The sequence below is a fragment of the Schistocerca nitens genome, chromosome 4 (genome assembly GCF_023898315.1).
Source record: "Schistocerca nitens isolate TAMUIC-IGC-003100 chromosome 4, iqSchNite1.1, whole genome shotgun sequence".
NCBI classification, from domain to species: domain Eukaryota; kingdom Metazoa; phylum Arthropoda; class Insecta; order Orthoptera; family Acrididae; genus Schistocerca; species Schistocerca nitens.
In genome coordinates, this window is record NC_064617.1 from 890,129,980 (window position 1) to 890,157,579 (window position 27,600).

Genomic DNA, 27,600 nt, shown 5'->3' on the forward strand with positions numbered 1-27,600 from the left:
TCAATGCACCAACCACGACATTGCTAATTTTTATGATAATTTGAAAGGGATCATATTTTATTGTACTTAAATCTTCTTACTTTAACTAAAAAACTTTTAATAGTATTTCTCCGCCTCTTCCCCACTCTCCAGTGAGTGGAATGAAAAGAGAAAAAAAAAAAAATGGTCACACGCATTACCACTGATCACTGTCCACCAGACGCACAAACTGGCATCATATGGTCTCTTTGCACTGTCTTGGTTTTAGTGTCTTGGATACTCTGGAGTCTTGTATTAGTACCTACAGGCGACAACCATGAAGGCAGACTCGGAACTGCTGTGTGCGAGGCTCGTAATGACCTAGCTAAATCAAGGACTTTGTGTTGTTGGGTGGAGTTCGGCACGTCTTTTAAAAAACTAATTGCAAAGATGTATGTATGCAGACTTAAGTTAAAAATGAAAATTTGTACCAAGGCTGGGATTCGAAACCGAGTCTGCTTGATACAACTTTTCAATTGTCGCTTCAGTCTACATGTATACACCACAGACGGGGAAACTTGAAAAGTCTCTGGAACGACATAGTTATCTTCAATTAAAGCACCTATGCCTGGATTTCAGGCAAGATCGCCTGCTTCATTCAAAATTGAGGTGCTACTCCAGATCCTTTGGAGAGCCTCTGCAATGCTGTTTAAGGGAAATTGTACCACATGGGCTGAGGCGTGAATGGGAATTTGGATTGAACTGGGAAGCGAGCTAGCGTAGTCCGTGCAATGGTGCAAAACCACTGGGCCAGGGTGGCGTAGTGGTTACCACATCTGCCTAGGGACCTGGATTCGAATCCCAACATTGGTACAAATTTTCATTCCCCTCTTCAATTTGCATATATACATCATTGGTGTTTCTTACCTGAAAAGGTCTCTGGAACCACATAGTTTCGTTTGATTAACTGCAAAGAGAACAGAGTCCAAATAGAAAGCAGTCGTCTGAGCAGGGCCAGCCGTTGCCAGTGTCGAGTAAGTCCCTCCAGTAAACGTACAGACCAAACGAGTGTGCTGCATTATCGTTGCTGCGGACAACGGGTGCCTACCGCATTGGACGCCACAAATTTAACACTTTCCAGGTAAAGGGGCAAGGTGCTGCTGTTCGGCGGTGTATCACGGGTGTACCACGCGCCCTTGGACTGAGAATTTTAATTCGTGCGCGTGATGAAGCAGTGAGTTAAAAATCTAAGCCGCTACCGTAATGAAGCGTTATTACCTGACATGCGTCAAACATAATAGCGTGGCGGTGCGGCGGCCACTGCGAAGTGGCTAGTCACGCTCACCTCGTTGGAAAAGGAGTGGGGGTGGGGGAAGCCGCAGCGCGCAAGCGCAAGACATCCAAGCAGCCTCTGCTACTCTACAAGCTGACCCAGGCTTATTTTTCACAAAAATTTTTCCTGCCAGGCTCTAGGTATTGCTTTTACTCATTCATTACGAAAATTTGTGTGGAGCGCTCAAATTCTGTATCTGTCTCCATATAACTTGGCTAACCACTATGGTGTACGGCAGGGGATACTTCATGACAATACCAGTCAAATTTCCACTGTTCCATTCTGCAAAGAATCAAGCGAAATCTGACTTTCTGTACGTTTCTGTGCATGTCCTACCTACTTTCAGTTTCACTGTGCAGTAATCCGTCAAATTTAATATCTGCACAATGACCTGAACTGAAAATGTGCTGCTTTCAGTGTTATTCGAAGCTCTGATTTCAGTTCTGACGTCTCACACAGCATTCGTCACGACAAAGTGACACCGAGTGACAGGGAACGGAGAGCCACAAGTCGTTCGGTGGCTGCAGCAGCTTTGGTATTTTCTTCACGAGAACCGGATCGGAAGTTGTTTGTGTTCTTCGTTACTCTATCAGGAGCCGTGTCAGGCTCCTGGAGTTGCAGCTCTTCCATTAAAATATCATACGCGACACCTTTTTTAATTTTTTTTTTAATCCGCAATCGGAATCAGAAAAAGATTCTATATTTCAAAGTCCAAGAGGACGCCGGTAGTCTCCAATAAGAACCATAAGCCATAGAGAACACGATGCCAACAGGTTAAGACGACAAGATTGAGTGAACCGTACGATTACCGGAGAGAAATGCGCAATTTATCGTCGAAAAAGAAGAGTCGCGTTCGCCGGCGAATGTTCCGTCTGAACTGCGAAGTTTATCAATAAGACATGATGTCTTTGTAGTATCATTGCCACAGATACTACTATAACGCCGCGTCAACACCAGATTGGCAGCCCGTCGTCTGCCGAGCACAGCACACTACCGGCTGTGCTGCTCGACGGAACTGGAGTGTGCCTCGTTCACTTCTTAGCTAGATTTCAACCTAGGCAGACGCACTTTCATAATCGGCCCTCAGCCAGTTGTGTAATGTTTGCATTGATTCTCGGAGGAGGGCCCATCAGCCTTAGTCCCTGAGAATAGTAATTTTCATTCTACTATGTGTTTCTTGAATAATAATCCTTCTCTCTAACAGTGTGCCGTACCGCATATTATTGCAACCTGGACTCCTTCAGCTCCTATCGACTCGGCCTCCTGTCCGCTGCTCGTGGTCGCGCGGTAGCGTTCTCGCTTCCCGCGCCCGGGTTCGATTCCCGGCGGGGTCAGGGATTTTCTGTGCCTCGTGATGACTGGGTGTTGTGTGACGTCCTTAGGTTAGTTAGGTTTCAGTAGTTCTAAGTTCTAGGGGACTGATGACAATAGCTGTTAAGTCCCATAGTGCTCAGAGCCAGCCAACTAGGCCTCCTACTTATTTGCATTTAGTAACGAGCTGAAAACACCCACACGTTTTGTGCCTCTAAACAGTGAAACACAATAGTCTTCAGATGGTAAGCTGTGCAGTTACATTGAAGATGTGCAAGTTCCTTTGATATCAAACGGGACTAAATTATTCAAAATTTTCTCGAGCCAGTCACGTGTTTTTAAAGACATCGTGCGTGAAAGTAGACGAGTAAGAAGGATGGAATATTAGGGGTTAGCCGCTCGTCGACAGCGAGGATTCGGTAAGTATGGGGAAGGGAGTCTGCCGTTTCCTTTCCAAAGAAATTATCTTGGCATTTTCCATACCCCATTTATAGCAACAACGGATATCTTGAATCTGTTTGGGGGGACGGAGGATTTGAGCCGCCCCGCTCTTCATGTCGAGTCCATTATCTTACCACTGCGTCACCTCACTCAGTTTACGCTTCACAACAGCTCACACTCCGCTGCGAAGACTCATTCTGCATACTGACCGTGAGCTGTGGCTAGACCATTTCTCCGCGTACCATTCCTGCTAGGAGTGCTAGTCCTGGAAGGGATACAAGAGAACATATGTGTAGTAGTAGCGGGGTAATGGAAAATTTGGTGTGTTGAAGGTAGGTTCTAAGTCCTGTCTGGATAGCATTGCCTGCGAATGCTCGTTCAAGTCGCAGAGCTCCAGACGAATTTTTTTCTGGGGGGAAGCTCATTGCGTCAGCTTTATCGTCAGAATCCTCTCTCTTAATTTTCATCAATGAGCGTAGCAGTTTGTACGGGGCCCGTCTGTGAGGTTTATTGTCTGTAATCACGGTCTGTCCACACGCAAGGAAATAACTAGCGCCATACAGGGTGTCTCAAACCTTTAGGGTCAAATTGAAATGGGTGATAGCGATTATACAGGGTGATTCAAAAAGAATACCACAACTTTAGGAATTTAAAACTCTGCAACGACAAAAGGCAGAGCTAAGCACTATCTGTCGGCGAATTAAGGGAGCTATAAAGTTTCATTTAGTTGTACATTTGTTCGCTTGAGGCGCTGTTGACTAGGCGTCAGCGTCAGTTGATGCTAAGATGGCGACCGCTCAACAGAAAGCTTTTTGTGTTATTGAGTACGGCAGAAGTGAATCGACGACAGTTGTTCAGCGTGCATTTCGAACGAAGTATGGTGTTAAACCTCCTGATAGGTGGTGTATTAAACGTTGGTATAAACAGTTTACAGAGAATGGGTGTTTGTGCAAAGGGAAGAGTTCTGGACGGCCGAGAACGAGTGATGAAAATGTAGCACGCATCCAGCAAGCATTTGTTCGCAGCCCAGGAAAATCGACTCGCAGAGCTAGCAGAGAGCTGCAAATTCCACAATCAACTGTATGGAGAGTCCTACGAAAAAGGTTAGTTATGAAACCTGAACGTCAACTACCCGAGGCGATGGATCGGCCGCCAGGCAGCCCGTGACAGACCACTTCATCACTGGCCTCCAAGAAGCCCTGATCTTACCCCCTGCGATTTTTTCTTATGGGGGTATGTTAAGGATATGGTGTTTCGGCCACCTCTCCCAGCCACCACTGATGATTTGAAACGAGAAATAACAGCAGCTATCCAAACTGTTACGCCTGATATGCTACAGAGAGTGTGGAACGAGTTGGAGTATCGGGTTGATATTGCTCGTGTGTCTGGAGGGGGCCATATTGAACATCTCTGAACTTGTTTTTGAGTGAAAAAAACCTTTTTAAATACTCTTTGTAATGATGTATAACAGAAGGTTATATTATGTTTCTTTCATTAAATACACATTTTTAAAGTTGTGGTATTCTTTTTGAATCACCCTGTATTGAGATAGGGAACCAACGGTCAGAAATGCGTATTAATTGTGATATGGACATACACCGCGCACACTGCAGAACAACAGCGTAGGTCGTTGTAATTGTTCAAAGTTACGATCGCCAGTCTCGGTGCATTAATGGCAACGGCGCATGCAGTTCTGCCACGCTCCCTCGAAGATCCCTGGTATCTGTTGTACGAGGAGACAGGCAACTTGGACCCTAGCCGGCAGATCATCATCCGTTTCTACGGCGGTAGTGTAAACCAACGTCTTGACGTAACCCAGGAGGGAAAAGCCCAGGGGCGTGAGATCCGGCGATCGCCATGGGACACGACCTCCCCTTCCAAACCAATGACGAGGGTACGTGTTGTCCAGGTGCTCGAGGAAATTAACATCGGAATGGGCTGGTGCACCCTCGTATTGAAACCATATCCTTTCGCGGGCAAGGGGTACAGTCTCCAAGAACTCCATGCGCCATTGCGTTACATGCACTGAGACCGACGGTCGTCGCTTTGAACAATTACCATGAGCTACGTCGTTGTTATGCGATGTTCACTGTATATGACCATAACACAATAAATATGCATTTCCAACCACTGATTCCCTTTCTCAACATACTTGGTTGTGGACCCTCTACCACCTGTTTCAGCCGGCCGCGGTGGTCTCGCGGTTCTAGGCGCGCAGTCCGGAACCGTGCGACTGCTACGGTCGGAGGTTCGAATCCTGCCTCGGGCATGGATGTGTGTGATGTCCTTAGGTTAGTTAGGTTTAAGTAGTTCTAAGTTCTAGGGGATTGATAACCACAGCAGTTGAGTCCCATAGTGCTCAGAACCATTTGAACCACCTGTTTCAATTTGACCCAAAAGGCATGAGACATCCTGTAGATACGTTCAGCATGTGAATGCAGTGGTAATCAATGCACATAAGTTGGAGAAATATTACTGTAGTATTCGAATGCAGCATCAATGGCATTCTGCTTGACTCAGGCACAAAAAATGGTTCAAATGGCTCTGAGCACTATGGGACTTAACTTCTATGGTCATCAGTCCTCTAGAACTTAGAACTACTTAAACCTAACTAACCTAAGGACATCACACACATCCACGCCCGAGGCAGGATTCGAACCTGCGACCGTAGCAGTCGCGCGGAACTCAGGCACAACGATTAAATATGTATGCGTAATATTGAGAAACGACTTGAAATTTAACAAGCACATAAGGTCTATTGCGGAAAAGTGTACAAGACCTATTAAGGTGACCACGAACAAGTGTGGGCGGCACAAATATTGCTCGAGTTCTAGGCTTACAATCAGGCCGGATTAAAAACAGACGTCGAACGTATTTGGGTGACACGCTGCTACATGCACTATCTCATCATAAGTATCTGGATACTTGGTAGTGGACATTAATATGTGGTTCATACATCCTTCACGTTTATGACGGCTGGGGACATTTTCGACGAAGAGTCTGAATGCCGGTGAAGGAATGGCAGCCCATTCTACCTCAAGAGCCAAAACCAGAGAAGATAGTCATGGACGCTGGGGCTGAAGCGGAGTCTACGTTCTGACTCATCCCAAAGCTGTTCCATTGAGTTCAGGTAGCTAACTCTCGGCAGTCCAGTCCATTTCAAGAATGTTTTTGTCCACAAATCATTGCCCCTCAGAGACTGCCCCACGACATGCTGCATTTTGATGTTAATACAAGTAATCATCGCCCCCGAACTATCCTTCTACTATACGCAGAACACAATGCTGCAAAATGCTTTCGTATCCTTCCGCATTTAGCATTGTCTTAATTGCAAAAAGAGGAGCACATCATACACATGAAAAACACCCCAAAACACACGTTCTCCAGGCATTTGCCAAACCTAAACCCTTACATCGGATTGACGCAGGGTATAGCATGTTCTGTCACTCTAGACCACTCATTTCCACTCATCTACATCACATCAAGCGTCACTCTACCACCGTGGTACCTCTTTTTTTTGCGCTAGCTGGTCTGCTGGCAGCACTTTGCAACCCACGAGTCATTGCTTTCGCTGATTTGTTGCGATTTTTTTACAACCACCTTGCGCAGTGTTCGCCGGTCCCCGTCCGACTGTAGGTGATGTCTGTTTGTCGTGGTTCAGCTGTGGTTGTTCCTCAGCATTTCCATACCACTATCACATCACCAACAGTCGACTTGTGCATCTTTAGAAGAGTTTAATTGTACCATGATGGATCTGTTAGTCAGGCGACATGCAATGTCTGGTCCACGTCCTAAGTTACGTTGTACTGGCCGACCCCCATTCTGCGGTTAATGCCTCTCTACTGGCAAAGCAATATCCCCGTCCTATTTTATATTCGAGGGTCAACTTCCCGTGACATCTCAGTGGTCAGCTCCGCATTACGCAGAGGTGTCCGGATACTTTCGGCCTGAAAGTGTATTTCACTTTCATCCTCCGTAAGTTCAGATGGGTATCCCTGATGGGAAGAAGTACAATTCGCGGGACACTATTGACGAAGTAGGGAGGAGCAGCGTTTTCGGTGAATGTAGCAAGATTATACTCTCACCAACGTTCACAAAATGAGGAGTAGAGGTCGCATAGAGGCATATAAGCAATCATTATCCTTTTGTTCAGTACCCATGTGGATGTTGTTGTATTTGCGGTCTTCAGTCCAGACACTGGTCTGATGCAGCTCTCCATGCTACTCTATCCTGCGCAAGCTTCCTCATCTCCCAGTACCTAATGCAACCTACATCCTTCTGAATCCGCTTAGTGTATTCATCTCTTGGTCTCCCTCTACGATTTTTACCCTCCACGCTGCCCTCCAATACTAAATTGGTGATCCCTTGATGCCTCAGAACATGTCCTACCAACCGATCCCTTCCTCTAGTCAAGTTTGTCACAAATTTCTCTTCTGCCCAATTCTAATCAGTACCTCCTCATTAGTTATGTGATCTACTCATTTGATATTCACCATTCTTCTGTAGCACGACATTTCGAAAGCTTCTATTCTCTTTTTGTCCAAACTATTTATCGTCCATGTTTCACTTCCATACACGGCTACACTCCATACAAATACTTTCAGAAACGACTTCCTGACCCTTAAATCAATACTCGATGTTAACAAATTTCTCTTCTTCAGAAGCGCTTTCCTTGCCATTTCCAGTCTACGTTTTATATCCTCTCTACTTCGACCATCATCAGTTATTTTGCTCCCCAAATAACAAAAGTCATTTACTATTTTCAGTGTCTCATTTTTTAATCTAATTCCCTCAGCATCACCCGATTTAATTCGACTACATTCCATTATCCTCGTTTTGCTTTTGTTGGTGTTCATCTTATACTCTCCTTTCAAGACACTGTCCATTCCGTTCAACTGCTCTTCCAGGTCCTTTGCTGTCTCGGACAGAATTAAAATGTAATCGGCGAACCTCAAAGTTTTTGTTTCTTCTCCATGGATTTTAATACCTACTCTGAATTTTTCTTTTGTTTTCTTTACTGTTTGCTCAATATACAGACTGAATAACATCGGGGAGAGGCTACAACACCGTCTCACTCCCTTCCCAACCACTTCTTCCCTTTCATACCCCTCAACTCTTATAACTGGCATCTGGTTTCTTTACAAATTATAAATAGCCTTTCGCCCCCTGTATTTTACCCCTGCCACCTTCAGAATTTGAAAGAGAGTATTCCGGTCAGTATTGTCAAAAGCTTTCTCTAAGTCTACAACTGCTAGATACGCAGGTTTGCCTAGATAAAGGGAATGAGTAGCAGTGGTAAAAACTACTGTGTCACATTCACTGCGCATGTGTTGCGGAGTGTAGATGCAGAGGTTCTCGCGTGAGCAAGTACACTTCATGTCACGGCTGGGAGCACATTGCCTCCGTAGTGGAGTAACCTGATCTGAAATTCCGTGAGCACGTATTTTGGTTTTTAATGAGGCAGTGCGGAAGCGCACCGGAGGTTTTCCGGAAGTCATTTACGGCCGGAGTCCGCACAGAAAGTGACGCGTGGGCTTTGTGTGACCTGCGGACGGGACGTCATTTTTAATGGCCGTTAAGTGCTTCCCCGCGAGTCACGTTGTTAATCCTTTCGTGTTTGGCCGCGGCGCATAATTGCCGGATCCGGGACGGAGGAAATTTTCCCACAGCGCCTATCTCTCTCTCTCTCTCTCCCTCCCACTACTCGCCTCCCCTCCAGCCATTCGCTGTCCGGGCGCATTTTTATTCCAGGCGGAGCGTGTGTGTGTGTTTTCGGCAGGGGTCCGATGCTCGCCGCTTCTGATGCAACGGACAACTTGTCTGCAGACACTCCGTGAGAGCGACTCCGGTGCTTGGCTAGCGGCCAGCGGCCACAGGTAGGATAATGGAGGCTGGAGGAGTCCCGCCAACAAGACGACCGCGACTGGAGGGGGGAGCGGGAATGAGACAGCGCCGCCGCTATTAAAAAGTAATGCCCCGCCTGATTAGGGGCCGCACTCCGCAGCTAATTACTCGCGAAGGCGATTATAAAGTCGCGGTGAAAAGCCGAGATGGCCCACGCCTAATTAAAGCGAGCCTTTATTTCGCCGGGCAGTCTGTCCGGCCTGCCGTCATCTGCAGCAGGACCTCTATCCGGGGAGGACGGACCGCAGATGCCAGGCACCCACAGCCTTGGAAAGCCCGTGGAGCGAACATTCAGATACGCAGAACAGGAGTTTTGTCGCTAACATACGTTGGCTTCATACGTCACACGAGTATGATACGGACAGTGCATTCGAGCGTTGAGCGTGCCGAGTTCGAAGTGGTGCAGAATGCTCACAAGGAAACCTCCACATCGCACCCTCCTCAGATTTAGTTATAAGTTGGTACAGTGGATAGGACTTGAAAAACTGAACACAGATCTATCGAGAAAACAGGAAGAAGTTGTGTGGAACTATGAAAAAAATAAGCAAAATATACAAACTGAGTAGTCCATGTGCAAGATAGGCCACATCAAGGAAAGTGCGAGCTCAGGAACGCCGTGGTCCCGTGGTTAGCGTGAGCAGCTGTGGAACGAGAGGTCCTGGGTTCAAGTCTTCCCTTGAGTGAAGAGTTTAATTTTTTATTTTCAGACAATTATTATCTGTCACCAGTGTCGTATAGAATATATCAGACGTGTTTTCCTGTGGAGGAATTGGTTGACCTATGACCTTGCGATCAAATGTTTTCGATTTCCATTGGAGAGGCACGTCCTTTCGTCTATTACTCGCACGGTTTTGCGGTGCGTTCACAAAACACAGACACTAAACTTATTACAGTGAACAGAGACGTCAATGAACGAACGGACAGATCATAACTTTGCCAAAATAAAGAAAGTAAACTTTTCACTCTAGGGAAGACTTGAACCCAGGACATTTCGTTCCGCAGCTGCTCACGCTAACCACGGGACCACGGCGCTCCTCAGCTTACACTCACCTTGATGTTGCTTATCTTGCGCATGGACTATTCAGTTTGTATATTTTGCTTATTTTTTTTCATAGTTCCACACAGCTTCTTCCTGATTTCTTGATTGATCTGTGTTCAGTTTTTCAAGGCCTATCCACTGTGCCAACTTATAACTAAATCTGATGGGGGTGCGATGGGGAGGTTCCCTTATCAGAAACGTTGCGTCTTGTGCATACGTGCGTGTGCCTCAACGTGGTATACGCGACAGCAGCGCGCTCTAGCCGCAATTGAGGAGTGTGATGAACTATGGGCGTAATTCGATTTACGCCATTTTTCTGTCAAAGTGCTACATCGATACCTCCGTATTTGAATTATCCACCCTGAAAATTTCAGCTCGTTATTTTTGGTGTAGGCTAAGCAATCATTTTAAGCAGACAGTGGATGACACGCAGTTGTCACCCTGTTTATTGCGGATAGGTTATTGTATCGACTCTGAGCTGCGTTGCGCGTTAACTTGTGTGATAAAATGAGTGAAGTGAGTGGTAATGAGTCAGAAAATGACTTTACACACAAAAGGAAGTCAGTGTGACCAGAATTTTGGCATTTATGGAAGAAAGTTGAAGAAGAGGGAAACTGTACATTCAAAAGAAGAGTATGTCATAACCCTTAAACAACGCAGGGAGAAACCAGAGTGACGGAAGTGAGCTTATTAAAGATTGGAAGAAAAGTTTGATGGGCTTCTTCGCATCAAAGCCACAGGGGAAATTTCCTTTCCACTTGCAGTCATATGTGAGGATGTACTTTGTCAGTGATGGGACAATCGGTGCTTCAAAATCACATTGGAAGGTCTTTACACCCTTCAAGTTCATTAAGAAATCAGCAATACACCATGAAGATATTTCATTTTTGTCATTAATAAGGAAACCAATTGCTGCAGCAGCAAAGTTGAAGGACATTCAAGACTTGTTGCGCTTTCTTTCTGATACAGTAAAAGGCTGGTATGAAGAACTTCTAAACAGAGTAAACAGTGAAGGAGCTACTGATCCTGGACAGGAACATAAACTATAATGGCCATGAACATATTTTTTTTGTTATTGTACGATTTAACTGAATAATAAAATAATAAAAGCAATTTTCAACTCAGTTTTCATGATATTTTGTAGAGGTATCATGTTTGATGGAAAAAGGGCGTAAACCATTCATCATATTTTGGATAATATATCACAAATGGAAGAAATATCTTCAATTGTAAGGAATGATTCTGTATGTTGAAAGTGTGGTCTAAGACAGAGTTATTACATCATTGAAATATAACTGTTTTTCAGTAAGATATAAACATGCAAATCTTGAACTCACTTTTACCGGAAATGCACTTTTCGGATTTACGCCCATAGTCCATGAAACTCCTCAATTGTCAAATGTGTCGACTCGCAAACCACACTGTTTGAGAAATGGAAAAATTTCTACGTTAGCTATTAATAAATACACATTTCCTCCCATCTCCATATGGTAGTATGTTGTTCTGGCTGTTGTATACATAAATAAAAACTTCAATATCCATGGACATGTTGTAAGGCAAAAAATGTAAGTACCATGTGCAGTAAATAACGACATCGGCTTAAAACTCTCCGTATGGCGATACAAGTTTACAGTAGTTCTCCACATAAGATAAAAGTTATTTCATCAATCTGCAGACAGCCTTGTAGGTAGGGCAACCACAGCTATGAGTAGTTTAGCCGCTTCAACTGTATTTTGTTCTTTATTATTAGATCACTACCGGTTTCGTGGCACTAAAAGCCACATGTTCAGGTGAACGTATAACTAAAACACTTGAGCTCAAAAGCTCGAAACCTTGCATCCAACACTCGTTGTCCGTCAGACCAAAGCACCGCTAAAAGGCGGCATGCCACAGAATAAAACAGCTGGATTGCAATGCGGTGGGTGGGTCTATACGCAATCGTGTCCCCAGTTCGCGATTGCGTAAAGACCGGAGACGGACCCACACAGCATATTGGAATCCACCTGCTTTATTCTGTGACATGCCTTCTTTTTGGGGGTCGGACAACGAATGTGTGGCACAAAGGTTCGAGCTTTTTAGTTGTAATGTTTTACTTATGTGTTCACCTGAAGAAGTGGCTTTTAGTGCCGCGAAAGCGATAGTGATCTAATAACGAACGACACAATACAGCTGAAGCTGTTTATTGATATGCAAGATACTTCATAATTGTCACATTTTAGTAAAATCCGAACGGATGGCAGCGCCATCTAGAGGGCCAACCATAGCGCCATCTGGTTTCCCCCTCCAATCTAGACAAGTTTCGTTCTTTGTACTTTTTTTCTTTTGACGCTTATTTTGTGAGATATTTGGCCCGGTCACGATCAATGGACCACCCTGTATATTATTTTTTTAACAACGACTACTAATTATTTCAGTCGTTGTAGATACAGACTATGTAGCCAGCTCCTTACCGACTTCACTGACAGACCTGCAATACATGTTTCTATTTAGCATTGGCCACCTATCATCATAACAAACTGACGACGAAACTCGTAACATAATTCTGTATCATTCTCAGACTGATCGAATCTTTTTGTCTAACTGCTACATGGAACGTGACAGAATCTAGAGTCACACGTAAGTTCTACGCTGCAAGATCAGAGTTCTTCGTCCAGGTAGTTCACAGGTCACTGTCAGCTACACACATGCCGCACGCACACAGCCGCTTGCGCTGGAACCGTCAACATCCAAGGAACACGGCACGGATTTTTATTTACATTATGATGTTCCGATGTAATCGCGTTTCCAAACTCGGACTTTCTCTCTCGACGATAGCCTTGCGCCGGACGAGTTGCTAGCAGTTTCGTTTAACGAGCCACCAATCAATTTCGTTTTATTACGTGGTTGGAACCCAACATCCAAGCAAGCAGTTATGTTCCCGCAGCTCAGCGTTCTCCATTAATGAAAATAATATTATGGTTTTTTATAGTAAGCCAAAGAGACTCCAGAGGGCCATGCATCTCCCCCTTGCTCTCATATCAAGCTAGGAGGCACAGTGGTTAAGACATGGGACACCTACGCGCAAGAGAAATGAGAGATAGCTCCTTTATTGAAGGCAAAGCGCTCTACATGTACTACTCTGCAAATCACTGTGAAGTGTGTGACCATACTGTAAGAGGTCCATGATTAAGGAATTTGTTGCTAGCGCACTCGAGCAGATGTAATTTCGATGGATTGCTCACGCGCTGCCTGCGATATGTAAGCTGTAAGAGAATCTCAGACCAGAGAGCAGTGTTGTATGCAGTAGGAACTGTGTAGCAGTAGGAGTAAGTAGTAGCTAGCAGTCGTGTGTGTGGAGTTGGCTGGGCCGGTCGTGGCGGAGCGATGGCGGTGCCTGAGCGATATACACTCCTGGAAATTGAAATAAGAACACCGTGAATTCATTGTCCCAGGAAGGGGAAACTTTATTGACACATTCCTGGGGTCAGATACATCACATGATCACACTGACAGAACCACAGGCACATAGACACAGGCAACAGAGCATGCACAATGTCGGCACTATACAGTGTATATCCACCTTTCGCAGCAATGCAGGCTGCTATTCTCCCATGGAGACGATCGTAGAGATGCTGGATGTAGTCCTGTGGAACGACTTGCCATGCCATTTCCACCTGGCGCCTCAGTTGGACCAGCGTTCGTGCTGGACGTGCAGACCGCGTGAGACGACGCTTCATCCAGTCCCAAACATGCTCAATGGGGGACAGATCCGGAGATCTTGCTGGCCAGGGTAGTTGACTTACACGTTCTAGAGCACGTTGGGTGGCACGGGATACATGCGGACGTGCATTGTCCTGTTGGAACAGCAAGTTCCCTTGCCCGTCTAGGAATGGTAGAACGATGGGTTCGATGACGGTTTGGATGTACCGTGCACTATTCAGTGTCCCCTCGACGATCACCAGTGGTGTACGGCCAGTGTAGGAGATCGCTCCCCACACCATGATGCCGGGTGTTGGCCCTGTGTGCCTCGGTCGTATGCAGTCCTGATTGTGGCGCTCACCTGCACGGCGCCAAACACGCATACGACCATCATTGGCACCAAGGCAGAAGCGACTCTCATCGCTGAAGACGACACGTCTCCATTCGTCCCTCCATTCACGCCTGTCGCGACACCACTGGAGGCGGGCTGCACGATGTTGGGGCGTGAGCGGAAGACGGCCTAACGGTGTGCGGGACCGTAGCCCAGCTTCATGGAGACGGTTGCGAATGGTCCTCGCCGATACCCCAGGAGCAACAGTGTCCCTAATTTGCTGGGAAGTGGCGGTGCGGTCCCCTACGGCACTGCGTAGGATCCTACGGTCTTGGCGTGCATCCGTGCGTCGCTGCGGTCCGGTCCCAGGTCGACGGGCACGTGCACCTTCCGCCGACCACTGGCGACAACATCGATGTACTGTGGAGACCTCACGCCCCACGTGTTGAGCAATTCGGCGGTACGTCCACCCGGCCTCCCGCATGCCCACTATACGCCCTCGCTCAAAGTCCGTCAACTGCACATACGGTTCACGTCCACGCTGTCGCGGCATGCTACCAGTGTTAAAGACTGCGATGGAGGTCCGTATGCCACGGCAAACTGGCTGACACTGACGGCGGCGGTGCACAAATGCTGCGCAGCTAGCGCCATTCGACGGCCAACACCACGGTTCCTGGTGTGTCCGCTGTGCCGTGCGTGTGATCATTGCTTGTACAGCCCTCTCGCAGTGTCCGGAGCAAGTATGGTGGGTCTGACACACCGGTGTCAATGTGTTCTTTTTTCCATTTCCAGGAGTGTAATATAAGGTAAAAGCAGCCTCGCGCATATGTAGTATTGTTATGTCAAGCCCCATGTAAATGTTTAAAAAAAATCTCTTAATAATAATCTTTCTTATAAAAAATTAACTTTTGATAATCATTCATCTCAGTTTAAAGAACTTATTAATTTCTCCAATCCATGGTCATCCGGATTATTGTAAAGAAAAAGCAGTTGTTTCTTTTTATACATGACAAGTCTACCGGCCAGCACACAGGGCTGTGCCAGAAAAGTTTAGTTTCATATAGGAGCAGCTGTTGGGAGGTTACAATATAAGTTTCTTCTTCTTCTGTTCGCGGATGAAACGTAGGAAAGATGGCCGTACGCCTCTGTGCGAGATGTTATTTGCTTAATTTTATCAGGTGATCTCTACGGTGTATATAAGTTCGGGGTTGAAGGATTTTAATAGCTTCTGCCCTGTACAGCGATCCTTGAGGTCTTCTAAGCAGCTTCTCGGGGAAATGTATCCAATCTTTCCTCTAATGCCTAACTGTTAAGATTTTTCAACATTTCTGTTGCATTCGCACGCCAGTGAATCACGCCAACGAACATTCGCGGCGCCTTCATTCGGTTGGTGACACCTTTCAGACTGCCATAATGGTTTACACACACTTTAACAGTATTCAGTTCTGTGTCGTAGAAGTGTTTTGTATGCAATCTCTCTTCTAGAAGCCGCGCGGGGTATCCGCTCGGTCTAGGGCGCCTTGTCACGGTCCGCGCGGCTCCCCGTGTCGGAGGTTCGAGTCCTCCCTCGGTCATGGGTGTGTGTGTGTGTGTGTGTCGTCCTTAGCGTAAGTTAGTTTACGTTAGATTAAATTGTGTGTAAGCTTAGGGACCGATGACCTCAGCAGTTTGGTCCCGTAAGACCTTACAACAAATTTCCAAATTTCCTATTATAGACAAACAACAGTTTTCCGCGTCCCAGCACAGGTTAATGCTACCAATAAACATGTGGTGTGCTGCGTATTGTAATCAGGACACTGACAACAATACTGTTCGCTGCCTTTTCCCCTAATTAGCTTTCATAGTGAAGTGGAGAGGGAGTAGAACCCCTTTGGTTGTTGTAGGGGAACAGATAAGGATCTTTGACAGGGCTGGTGATCTGCCAAAGTAGCAAAGTGATATGAATACATTAAATAAATTTATTTACCTTGAGGCATATTTCTATGTGAGGTGTCTGACCAGCTAACATATATACTTTAGTTACACCTGGTACCAACTTTTTACTGTCGAAACTCTTTTCACTATCATTCCATTGTACTACACGTGTGCTTCCAACTATCAAGAGACAAGAGCCCATTGGTTCCTTATTCTATTGGGTTGCCTAGATCAGACACAAAGGCAGTTGTTGTTTTGTCTTCTACTAAATTAATGGTGACTACCTAACTCAGTGGCCTCTTGGCCTAACTGTTATATCACTGGCCCCTTGGCGTAACTCAAAGAAGACAGGTACTAAATGGAGTCCCCTACACTGCTAGTCGAGAAGAAGACTGTCTTTCTTCTACATTATTCAGTGAAACATACATAAGACAGTTGTAAAACTGCAGCTACTCATCTATCAGTTGTTGTTGCGTCGCCAGGAATACCACCGTCTTCTCGTGAATGAAGTACAACTGTTCCGTCAGTAGCTGCTGTCATCCAGTTTGTGGCCCCTTTATTGGTACTCTGCTTACTCCATTATTACTGACTACTCAGTGACTCTACGACTGTTCACTACCGCCCAAGGCTGACCGTTTACACGTTTCCTAAGTGACTTTTCCCACTCGGATCTGCGGGTTCGATTCCCGGCGGGGTCAGGGATTTTCTCTGCCTCGTGATGGCTGGGTGTTGTGTGATGTCCTTAGGTTAATTAGGTTTAACTAGTTGTAAGTTCTAGGGGACTGATGACCATAGATGTTACGTCCCATGGTGCTCAGAGCCCACTCGGATCTGGTTGCACGCGACCCTCTTCATTACCTTTCTGGAACATCGCGTCTACAGATGATCACCTTTATTCCCGTCTAGAGGCCAAAATCCAGAAGATGGCTTTTTCCTGTCATGAGTCCAGCCTCGCCCCTCGACTCATTTCGGGGTTTGTCCAGAGGTGCTGAGGTAACTGACTAAAATATTTCCCAGTCAAGACAAGTTACCCACTATCCTCTCTCAACGAATTGTGATCTGCTTCATCTAAAACAGAAGCTACCAGGGCTGTTCGGAAAATAAGATCCGATAAGTCGATAAATGGAAACGACAGTGAAAATCCGATGAAGCTCTGCACAGATGTGTAGGGCAGTGTCTCTGGTATGACTGTCGATCGCGTCACGTCACTCTTTTCGGTTCTGAGCACCCACAGATGCCTAGAAAAGCAGTACAACATTTTGGCACAGACAACGAACTGCAGACCAGCACAGAGAAGCGGCGGAGAGCAAAATGGTTCAAATGGCTCTGAGCGAACTTCTGAGGTCATCCGTCCCATAGAACTTAGAACTACTTAAACCTAACTAACCTAAGGACATCACACACATCCATGCCCGAGGCAGGATTCGAACCTGCGACCGTAGCGGTCACGCGGAGAGCACAAGTGTTTACTTTCTATGACGAAGGTAAGTTGATACAACGCTACGACAAATGTCTAAGTGTAAGTCGGATCGGCGACTATGCCGAGAAGTAACTGGAAGGAGTAGCAAATTGTTGCAAATAAAAGATTTTCGATTTAACTTTGGTTTACATTTCGCGACCGATCGGATCTTACTTTCCGAATAGCCCTCGTGTGTGGTCGCCTCACTTCTTACTTCTACAGACTGGCTGACTTAAGTCGTGATTCATTAATCCGATAGTCGAAGGATACAGCATTTTTTAGGTTTCGTGAAGCGCACAGCTTTGCATTTCTCTACTTGTAGCTGCTGCTCCTGCCAGCGTTTCCATCAAGCTGATATTTTCTGGAATTCTACTTTAATATTTTTTGGAATTTTTATCGGATAGAATGTCTTCACAGATAAGAGCATAATATTCGAAAAGCCTAAGATTACAGCTAATACTGTCAGCAATATAATTGGTGTATATCGTCGACATCAATGGTCCCGTTACTTTCACTAGGAGCAAATCAGGTATCACTTCAGCATATTACTTGAGTGTCAGTAAGTTGTACAATTTGGACATCCCACCTGTCAGTCAATTTTTATCCATTTGCAAATCTGATTAGATAACCCACGGAGAAACATTTCCTTCGGGAGGCGTCGACGTAGTATTGAATGAAATTGTTTTTCTAAAGTCCAGAAACAGTTTTATAGCAACATGCAACGGTTCGGTGTGTCATGTGACTAGGATCTCGAGTCAGGTCTTGCACTGGCTGTCAGCACGACAGTGCGTTTGACAGCGGTCAGATTGCGGGTGGCCGAAGCAAGGGTCGTGCATCCAACGGGCATTTGGCTCTGAGCACTATGGGACTTAACATCTATGGTCATCAGTCCCCTAGAACTTAGAACTACTTAAACCTAACTAACCTAAGGACAGCACACAACACCCAGTAATCACGACCAACGGGCATTTCCCGTGGCGCTTTGCGGAAGATGTATCGTGACAAGCCCGATCTGAGAAAAGTACCGTCGCCAGCTTTTAATAGCTGATAGACGAGCCACAGTCTAGTACATGACCCTACAGTTAAACACCGGACACCCGGAACTAGTTGGTAGCCGTACCGTCCAGAGCCACTTTCTAGTTATGAGGTACAGAAGTAACTGTTCCATACAAGTACTTTACAAAGCTTCACCATCGTCACGGAAAGACCCTTTATATTTGCTAACCTGACCAGTGTGAAAACCAGCTTGCCCCATGAACTCTAATCACTGTGTTCTTCCGTCTCTCATGATAACACCATACAGGTGAAATTAACGACTTAAGAATCTCAGTCTGCACTTTGTATTAATTAGGACAGTGTTACTGCTTCGCTTGGCAATCACAGGCTTACTACAGATGAATATTAGGGTCTAATTTAAATTAGGTGGCATCTAAGGTTTAAGATCTGATGCTGCCACTGTCTGCAGGTAGCCGCCACGGCGGCGTATTAAAGACGGAGACACAGTTGCTTGCAGAAAAGTTGTGGCCCTCAGACACCGAGCACCGGAGGTATATTCGTAGACTGTTCTTCTAAAATGTTCGACGTTTCGGCCCATCTGCTGGGATCTTCCTCAGGATCTAGCAGTAAAGGACACCAAAGATCCTGAGGAAGATCCCAGCAGAGGAGTCGAAACGTCGAACATTTTAGAAGAACATGACGCGGCCTAATAACTCAGAAGATTTTAACTTCAGTGACAACGGCCACGAAAGCCTGCAGACTTACTGTACACTCTGTCCTCGGTTACTGGAATTACCAGATTAGTTTAACGAATATATGAGCTGAAAGGAAAAATGCTATGCCATAAAAATTAAACCGTTTCAACTTTGTGACCTTACTTTCCTTCTCCCACGACCCGTTAGAGCCAGAAGTCACCGCCAACTTCGAGGCTAACATGCCGTAATTGATATTTTTCGTATATTTCATACGTGTGTAATATGAAAATACGTAGATTCAGTGATACATCACATTAAGGATCTCTCCAAAACACGTTGTGGCAAGTATGATTTATTATGCTACAGTGGTAGGATGTACGACTTCGGTGTATAAACGTACTGTCAATTAGATTAAGAGCGCATAACGGTTCATTTACGTTGTGACAATAAATGATGTTTCTATTACAAGATGCGTAGATAAAACTTATATGTGAGTAAGTATTACTTAATTCATGAAAGGAAGATTTGTTATTTCACAGCAGTTCACCGTATTGAAAAAATGGTGAAAATTAATCCAATACTAGCAGTATATTCAGAAAATCAGATTCTAATAGTGGGAACTTCAATGGTCCTTAAGCACATGTCCAGTGGATTTGAGAAAGGAACTGACAAGTTTTCATATTTCGTAATATTTGGGATGCGAGACTAAAAATGTTAGTCATTTTTTTGTATGTATAAAAGGGAACATGTATTACAGGCCGCTGACGATGCTTCCCAAATAAACGAAGCGAAACGCGTATGGCAATAAACAAACCGCCTTCAGTTAGTTGCATAGACGGTACATAACTCCACGAATTTGAAGCAACTAGGGGAAAGATGGAAAACAGAAAAAATGACAGAAGTTTATTTTAACCTAAAAAAGACAGAAAGGCACGACAACATGTAATATAGCAGCATATGTTATCTTCCACATAATACGTTTCTCTTCTTCTTCTTTCGTTTCACCCTCTTTGGGGTACGCTGGATCAATCATTTCTTTGTGCGTTGTTCTTTTCTTACGGCCCAGTATTTCTTCATTCTTTCTGATCTTCTTCTCCTCTCTTCTTCCGAGATGAAGGATTTGGACTTTTGTGTGGATTTGTCTCGGAACCTTATGTTTTCATCTTTAGTAATTAATTTAGCAGTTCGATCAATAAGTGAATTTTCTGAAATATTTAATTCCACTAGGTCTTTCTCAGTTTCTTTAAACCAGTTGGGCTTCGTTTTTCGGTTACGGAAGAAGTCAAAAGATTTGTTTAGTTAATCTGTTGGAATTCATTCTGAGAAGATGACCATAAAAATTTATTCTCCTTTTTCGCATAGAATCTGAAAGTTTTTCAATTTTCTTGTAGAGAGTTTCATTTTTGATGTATATAATCTTATTGTCTTGAAATTTTGGCCCAATGATTTTTCTTTTCTTTACCTCAAGTTTCTCCATTTGGCCTTTGAAATTCATGTTAAGTGTTTCTGCTGCATACAGTGCTTCTGGCTTAATCACTGTCTTGTAATGTGTAATTTTTGACCCCCATGAAAGGGATTTTTTGTTGTATGTATTTTTTGTTAGTTGGAAGGCCAATTCAAGTTTATTTTTTCTGGATTCCATTGCTTTGCTTTCCCCAGCATTCCAAGTAATCCATTCTCCGAGATATTTGAATTCTTTTACTATTTCAATCTTCTGTTCTTGAACTTTGAGGTATTTACATGAGTGCTTGATGTTTGTCAATATCTTAGTTTTTTCAGAGGAGATGTGAAGACCAATTTTAGCTGCTTGTTTAGTTAGTTCAAGGATTTGCTCCCGTGCTTCTTCCATTGTTTCAGCAAACAGGGCCATATCATCTGCAAAAGCAATGCAATTTACTTTAAGGTTCTTCTTTTTGCAACCCAGTATTATACTACTCTTAATATTTGTGTTCCATTCCCTGACTACTTTCTCAAGCGCACAATTGAACAGCAACGGTGAGAGCCCATCGCCCTGTCGCACTCCCGTTTTTATTTCAAAGGGTTCCGATAGTTCGCCCATAAATTTAACTTTCGAAAATGTATTTGTAAGGGTCGCTTTTATAATATTAGTTGTTTTCTTATCCAAACCCATTTCTTCCAGGACTGATAACAGAGATTCTCTATCAATCGAATCATATGCTTTTTTGAAATCAATGAAGGAGATTACGTATGTCTTTGCCCTTGATTTTTGGTATGCCATAATGTTTTTGAGGTTTAGTATTTGTTCCGAACATGATCTGCCCTTTCTAAAACCTCCCTGGTATTCCCCGATTTGCGGATCCAATTGCGGCTCAGCCCTGTTCATTGGGAACGTTATATCCAGCAGTGACATTCCTCTGTAATTGTTGGGGTCTGTCTTCAAACCTTTCTTGTGGATAGGGTGGATGAGAGCTGTTCTCCATTCTGCGGGGATCTCTTGTTCTTTCCAGATTTGATCGAAAACACACTTTAGGGATGTAACTGCATTTTTGTCAGCCTTTTTCCATAGTTCGGCCACTATTTGATTTTCTCCGGACGCCTTGTTGTTTTTAAGTTCTGAAATGACCTTCTGTAGTTCTTCAGTCGTCGGTGGTTCTGAATCCGGCTGATTCAAATTTTTCAAGGATGTGTTCACAATTCAAGAGTTTCTCAAAGTAGCCTGCTAGTATTTTGCAGTTTTCCGTGTTGTTGTGAGCGATGGTCCCATTTACATCTCGAAATTGGAGGGTGGGTGCTTTGTATATTGATAACCTTTGTTTGAAAGTTCTGTAAAAGCTCCTTGTGTTGTTTTTAGCAAATCCTTCATCAATTTGGAGGAGAGTTTTGTTTTCATGTGTCTTCTTAATCCTTTTTATATTTTTATCTGCCAGTTTTCTAACTGTAATGAAATTCAGTCTACTTTCTTCTGTTTTCTGTGATTGCCAATTTTGCCATGCCTGTTTTCTTGTTTCAATGAGGGCATCACATTCCAGCGACCACCAGGCATGTTTTTTACTTTTTTTGTTAGGTGCTATCCGTTCAGCTGTAGTAATGAGGTTTTCCTTGATATCCCCCCAGCTTTGTGTCTGAATGGTTTCTGTTGCTTTTGTGAATTCATCTGATTTTAATATCTTTTCTGTGCTATACTTCCGACCCTTAATTTGTTTCATGCTGCGTTTCCTGTTTGGGATGACTTTGAACTTAATTTTAGAAAGGTAATGGTCTGAATCCAAGTTTGCACGCCTGAGTACCCTAACGTTCATGATTTCTTTGCTAGAAATCTTCTTGATTGCCACGTGATCAAGTTGAAATTCCCCAAGGCTACGATTTGGGGATACCCATGTCTTTTGTCTTCGTGGTAGTTTCTTGAAAGCTGTGGATTTAAGAATTAAACTGTGTGCTTGGCAAAGTTCTATTAGTCTCACACCATTTCTGTTTGTTCTCTTGTGTGTAGGATAGTTTCCAACTATTTTCTTATATCTTTTTTCCTTACCAATCTGTGCATTAAAATCTCCAAGAAGAATGATGATGTTTTTATCTGGAATTTTCTGAATAATGTCATCTAGATGATTCCAAAAGGCCTCCACCTTTTCTTTGTTTTTCCTGTTATCCTCGTTTATAGGGGCATGTGCATTGATAATTGTGTAGATTTTGTTTGTGCTAGTGAATGTAAGACTTGAGATTCTTTCTGATTGGGAATCAAAGCCAACTATTGAGTTCAAGATTTGTTTGTTGATTATAAAGGCTGTCCCAAGATGTGGTACATTTTTCATTACTCTCGGTCCCACTTTCCCTTTGTATATCCTAAAACCATCGGAATCGAAGGTATCTGTATGCATGTATCGTGTTTCTTGAATGGCTGTTATGAGTATGTTGTGGTTCTTTAGCGTATCTGTTAGATGTTTTAGTTTTCCAGTTTTCAACAATGAGTTTGCATTGAAAGTTGCTAGGTACGTTGATTGCCTATATTGAAATTTGGATGAGATTCCAAGACACCCCGACTTGTCTTTGTGCAATGTTGCAGACTCCCCAGAATCCGAATGTCTGCTGACGTACTGGCGTACGGTGGATCGTCCACCTGGGGTAAAATAGTTTACATCACATACTTCCATGATTGATGAAAGTTATTTTGGGTGTGGCCCAAAGGCCACAAAATGTACAACCAAGATTGTGAGTCCTGGAGGTAGTTCTTCCGCTCTCTCCGCCGTTGGGAATCTGAACTTCCTCTTCCGCCTTTGAGACCGTTGACCAGGTTTCACCTAGTAACCCTAGGCAGGGGCCCTTACAGGGTGCTACCATCCGGAGCCAGATGGACCCAGGTTTTTTTAACGAGGTGTTACTCCTCCCCCTCCTCCTTCCTCATCACTTGCGAAATAAGGCCCCGGACTTATTATATGTATAAAATGAACATGTATTACAGGACACTGATGATGCTTCCCAAATAAATGCAGCGAAACGCTTATGTCAACAAACAAACTGCCTTCAATTAGTGGCATATCTCCACGAAAGTAAAAATGTTAGCTTCTAAATTAGCCTTTAGCGCATCGTGAATAGCATCCAACATATCACACAAAAACTTTCAAATTGTACTTTTCAGAACGTGCTATAGGTCTAAATACTGGAAAGATGTAATCTCCAGATGTCAAATATCAAAGTATATCTTCTAGTTTAACTTGAGCCAGAAGTGGATCATTAATGTGAGTATCAGATACTGTATCACCACTCTTCTGGCATCAAAACGCGAGTAAGCAGTAATCATAATTTGTAGACAGCTACTGTCCACCCACCACAACGATAAAAAGATCCACTGCAGTAATTTTAAGCGTAACATACGCCAGTCTTCTCAACTGAAATATTATTTTTTGAGGTTATAACTTATACCTAGAATTTCCGCTAAAGATTTTGCGTGCTTGTGGTTTGAAATAAACCTACGATTTCAGGTCACAGATTCGGAACTATATCCCGATTATCATATTTTCATCGTCAGGATGTCACAAACGCCTTCTTTGACTAAACTTACCAGTTTCTCAAAATTCATTTTTGGTGTCGTGTGGGTCGATACGGCCGAAGAAAACAAACTGATTTGAATTTCACCGACTGACGTCCGAAATACATCTACATTTATACTCCACAAGCCACCCAACGGTGTGTGGCGGAGGGCACTTTACGTGCCACTGTCATTAACTCCCTTGCCTGTTCCAGTCGCGTATGGTTCACGGGAAGAACGACTGCCGGAAAGCGTCCGTGCGCGCTCGAATCTCTCTAATTTTACATTCGTGATCAGCTCGGTAGGTATAAGTAGGGGGAAGCAATATATTCGATACCTCATACAGAAACGCACCCTCCCGAAACCTGGACAGCAAGCTACACCTAGATGCAGAGCGCCTCTCTTGCAGAGTATGCCACCTGAGTTTGCTAAACATCTCCGTAACGCTATCACGCTTACCAAATAACCCTGTGACGAAACGCTCCGCTCTTCTTTGGATCTTCTCTATCTCCTCTGTCAACCCGACCTGGTACGGATCCCACACTGATGAGCAATACTCAAATATAGGTCGAACGAGTGTTTTGTAAGCCACCTCCCTTGTTGATGGACTACATTTTCTAAGGACTCTCCCAATGAATCTCAACCTGGCACCCGCCTTACCAACAATTAATTTTATATGATCATTCCACTTCAAGTCGTTCCGCACGCATACTCCCAGATATTTTACAGAAGTAACTGCTACCAGTGTTTGTTCCGTTATCATATAATCATGCAATAAAGGATCCTTCTTTCTATCTGTTCGCAATACATTACATTTGTCTTTGTTAAGTGTCAGTTGCCACTCCCTGCACCAAGTGCCTATCCGTTGCAGATCTTCCTGCATTTCGCTGCAATTTTCTAATGCTGCAACTTCTCTGTATACTACAGCATCATCCGCGAAAAGCCGCATGGAAGTTCCGACACTGTGTACTAGGTCATTTATACAGGGTGGTCCATTGATCGTGACCGGGCCAAATATCTCACGAAATAATGTCAAACGAGAAAACTACAAGAACGAAACGTGTCTAGCTTGAAGGGGGAAACCAAATGGCGCTATGGTTGGCCCGCTAGATGCCGCTGCCATAGGTCAAATGGATATCATCTGCGTTTTTTAAAAATAGGAACCCCCATTTTTTATTACATATTCGTGTAGTATGTAAAGAAATATGAATGTTTTAGTTGGACCACTTTTTTCGCTTTGTGATAGATGGCGCTGTAATAGTCACAAACATATGGCTCACAATTTTAGACGAACAGTTGGTAACAGGTAGGTTTTTTAAATTAAAATACAAAACGTAGGTACGTTTGAACATTTTATTTCGGTTGTTCCAATGTGATACATGTACCCTTGTGGACTTATCATTTCTGAGAACGCATGCTGTAAATACCGCATTAATGCGATAAATGCTCAAAATGATGTCCGTCAGCCTCAATGCATTTGGCAATACGTGTAACGACATTCCTCTCTACTGCGAGTAGTTCGCCTTCCGTAATGTTCGCACTTCCATTGACAATGCGCTGACGCATGTTGTCAGGCGTTGTCGATGGATCACGATAGCAAATATCCTTCAACTTTCCCCACAGAAAGAAATCCGGGGACTTCAGATCCGGTGAACGTGCGGGCTATGGTATGGGGCTTAGACGACCAATCCACCTGTCATGAAATATGCTATTCAATACCGCTTCAACCGCACGCGAGCTATGTGTCGGACATCCATCATGTTGGAGGTACATCGCCATTCTGTCATGCAGTGAAACATCTTGTAGTAACATCAGTAGAAGATTACGTAGGAAATCAGCATACATAGCACCATTTAGATTGCAATCGATAAAATGGGGGCCAATTATCCTTCCTCCCTTAATGCCACACCATACACTAACCCGCCAAGGTCACTGATGTTCCACTTGTCGCAGCCATGGTTGATTTTCCGTTGGCCAATAGTGCATATTATGCCAGTTTTCGTTACCGCTGTTGGTGAATGACGTTTCGTCGCTTAATAGAACGCTTCTCAAAAATCTGTCATCGTCCCGTAATTTCCCTTGTGCCCACTGGCAGAACTGTACACGAGGTTCAAGTAGTCGCCATGCAATTCCTCGTGCATAGAAATATGGTACGGGTGCAATCGATGCTGATGTAGCATTCTCAACACCGACGTTTTTGAGATTCCCGATTCTCGCGCAATTTGTCTGCTGCTGATGTGCGGATTAGCCGTGACAGCAGCTAAAACACCTACTTGGGCATCATCATTTGTTGCAGGTCGTGGTTGACATTTCACATGTGGCTGAACATTTCCTGTTTACTTAAATAACGTAACTATCCGGCGAACGGTCCGAACACTTGGATGATGTCCAGGATACCGAGCAGCATACATAGCTCACGCCCGTTGGGCTGGCTGGCTCAAATGGCTCTGAGCACTATGGGACTCAACTGCTGAGGGCATTAGTCCCCTAGAACTTAGAACTAGTTAAACCTAACTAACCTAAAGACATCACAAACATCCATGCCCGGGGCAGGATTCGAACCTGCGACCATAGCGGTCTTGCGGTTCCAGACTGCAGCGCCTTTAACCGCACGGCCACTTCGGCCGGCCGCCCGTTGGGCATTTTGATCACAATAGGCATACATCAACACTATATCGACCTTTTCCGCAATTGGTAAACGGTCCATTTTAACACGGGTAATGTATCACGAATCAAATATCGGCGCACTGGCGGAATGTTACGTGATACCACGTACTTATGCGTTTGTGACTATTACAGAGCCATGTATCATAAAGCGAAAAAAGTGGTCCAACTGAAACATTCATATTTCTTTACGTACTACACGAATATGTAATAAAAATGGGGGTTCCTATTTTAATAAACGCAGTTGATATCCGTTTGACCTATGGCAGCGCCATCTGGCGGGCCAACCGTAGCGCCATCTGGTTTCCCCCTTCAAACTAGACGAGTTTCGTTCCTTGTAGTTTTTTCGTTTGATGCTTATTTCGTGAGATATTTGGCCCGGTCACTATGAATGGACCACCCTGTATATATTGTGAAAAGCAATGGTCCCATAACACTCCCCTGTGGCACGCCAGAGGTTACTTTAACGTCTGTAGACGTCTCTCTATTGAGAACAACATGCTGTGTTCTGTTTGCTAAAAACTCCTCAATCCAGCCACACAGCTAGCCTGATAATCCATAGACTCTTACTTTGTTTATCAGGCGACAGTGCGGAACTGTATCGAACGCCTTCCGGAAGTCAAGGAAAATGGCATCTACCTGGCAGCCTGTATCTAATATTTTCTGGGTCTCATGAACAAATAAAGCGAGTTGGGTCTCACACTATCGCGGTTTCCGGAATCCATGTTGATTCCTACAGAGTAGAAAAAAATGGTTCAAATGGCTCTGAGCACTATGGGACTCAACTGCTGAGGTCATAAGTCCCCTAGAACTTAGAACTACTTAAACCTAACTAACCTAAGGACAACACACACATCCATGCCCGAGGCAGGATTCGAACCTGCGACCGTAGC

The 27,600-nt window shown here is 44.3% G+C and overlaps 1 protein-coding gene across 1 annotated transcript in view; it reads right to left on the reverse strand.

Moving 5' to 3' along the window:
• The window catches only part of LOC126253431 (BMP and activin membrane-bound inhibitor homolog), a 286,791-nt gene that overhangs the window by 50,161 nt on the left and 209,030 nt on the right, over positions 1-27,600 (reverse strand). The gene's annotated exons all lie outside the window — the stretch shown is intronic.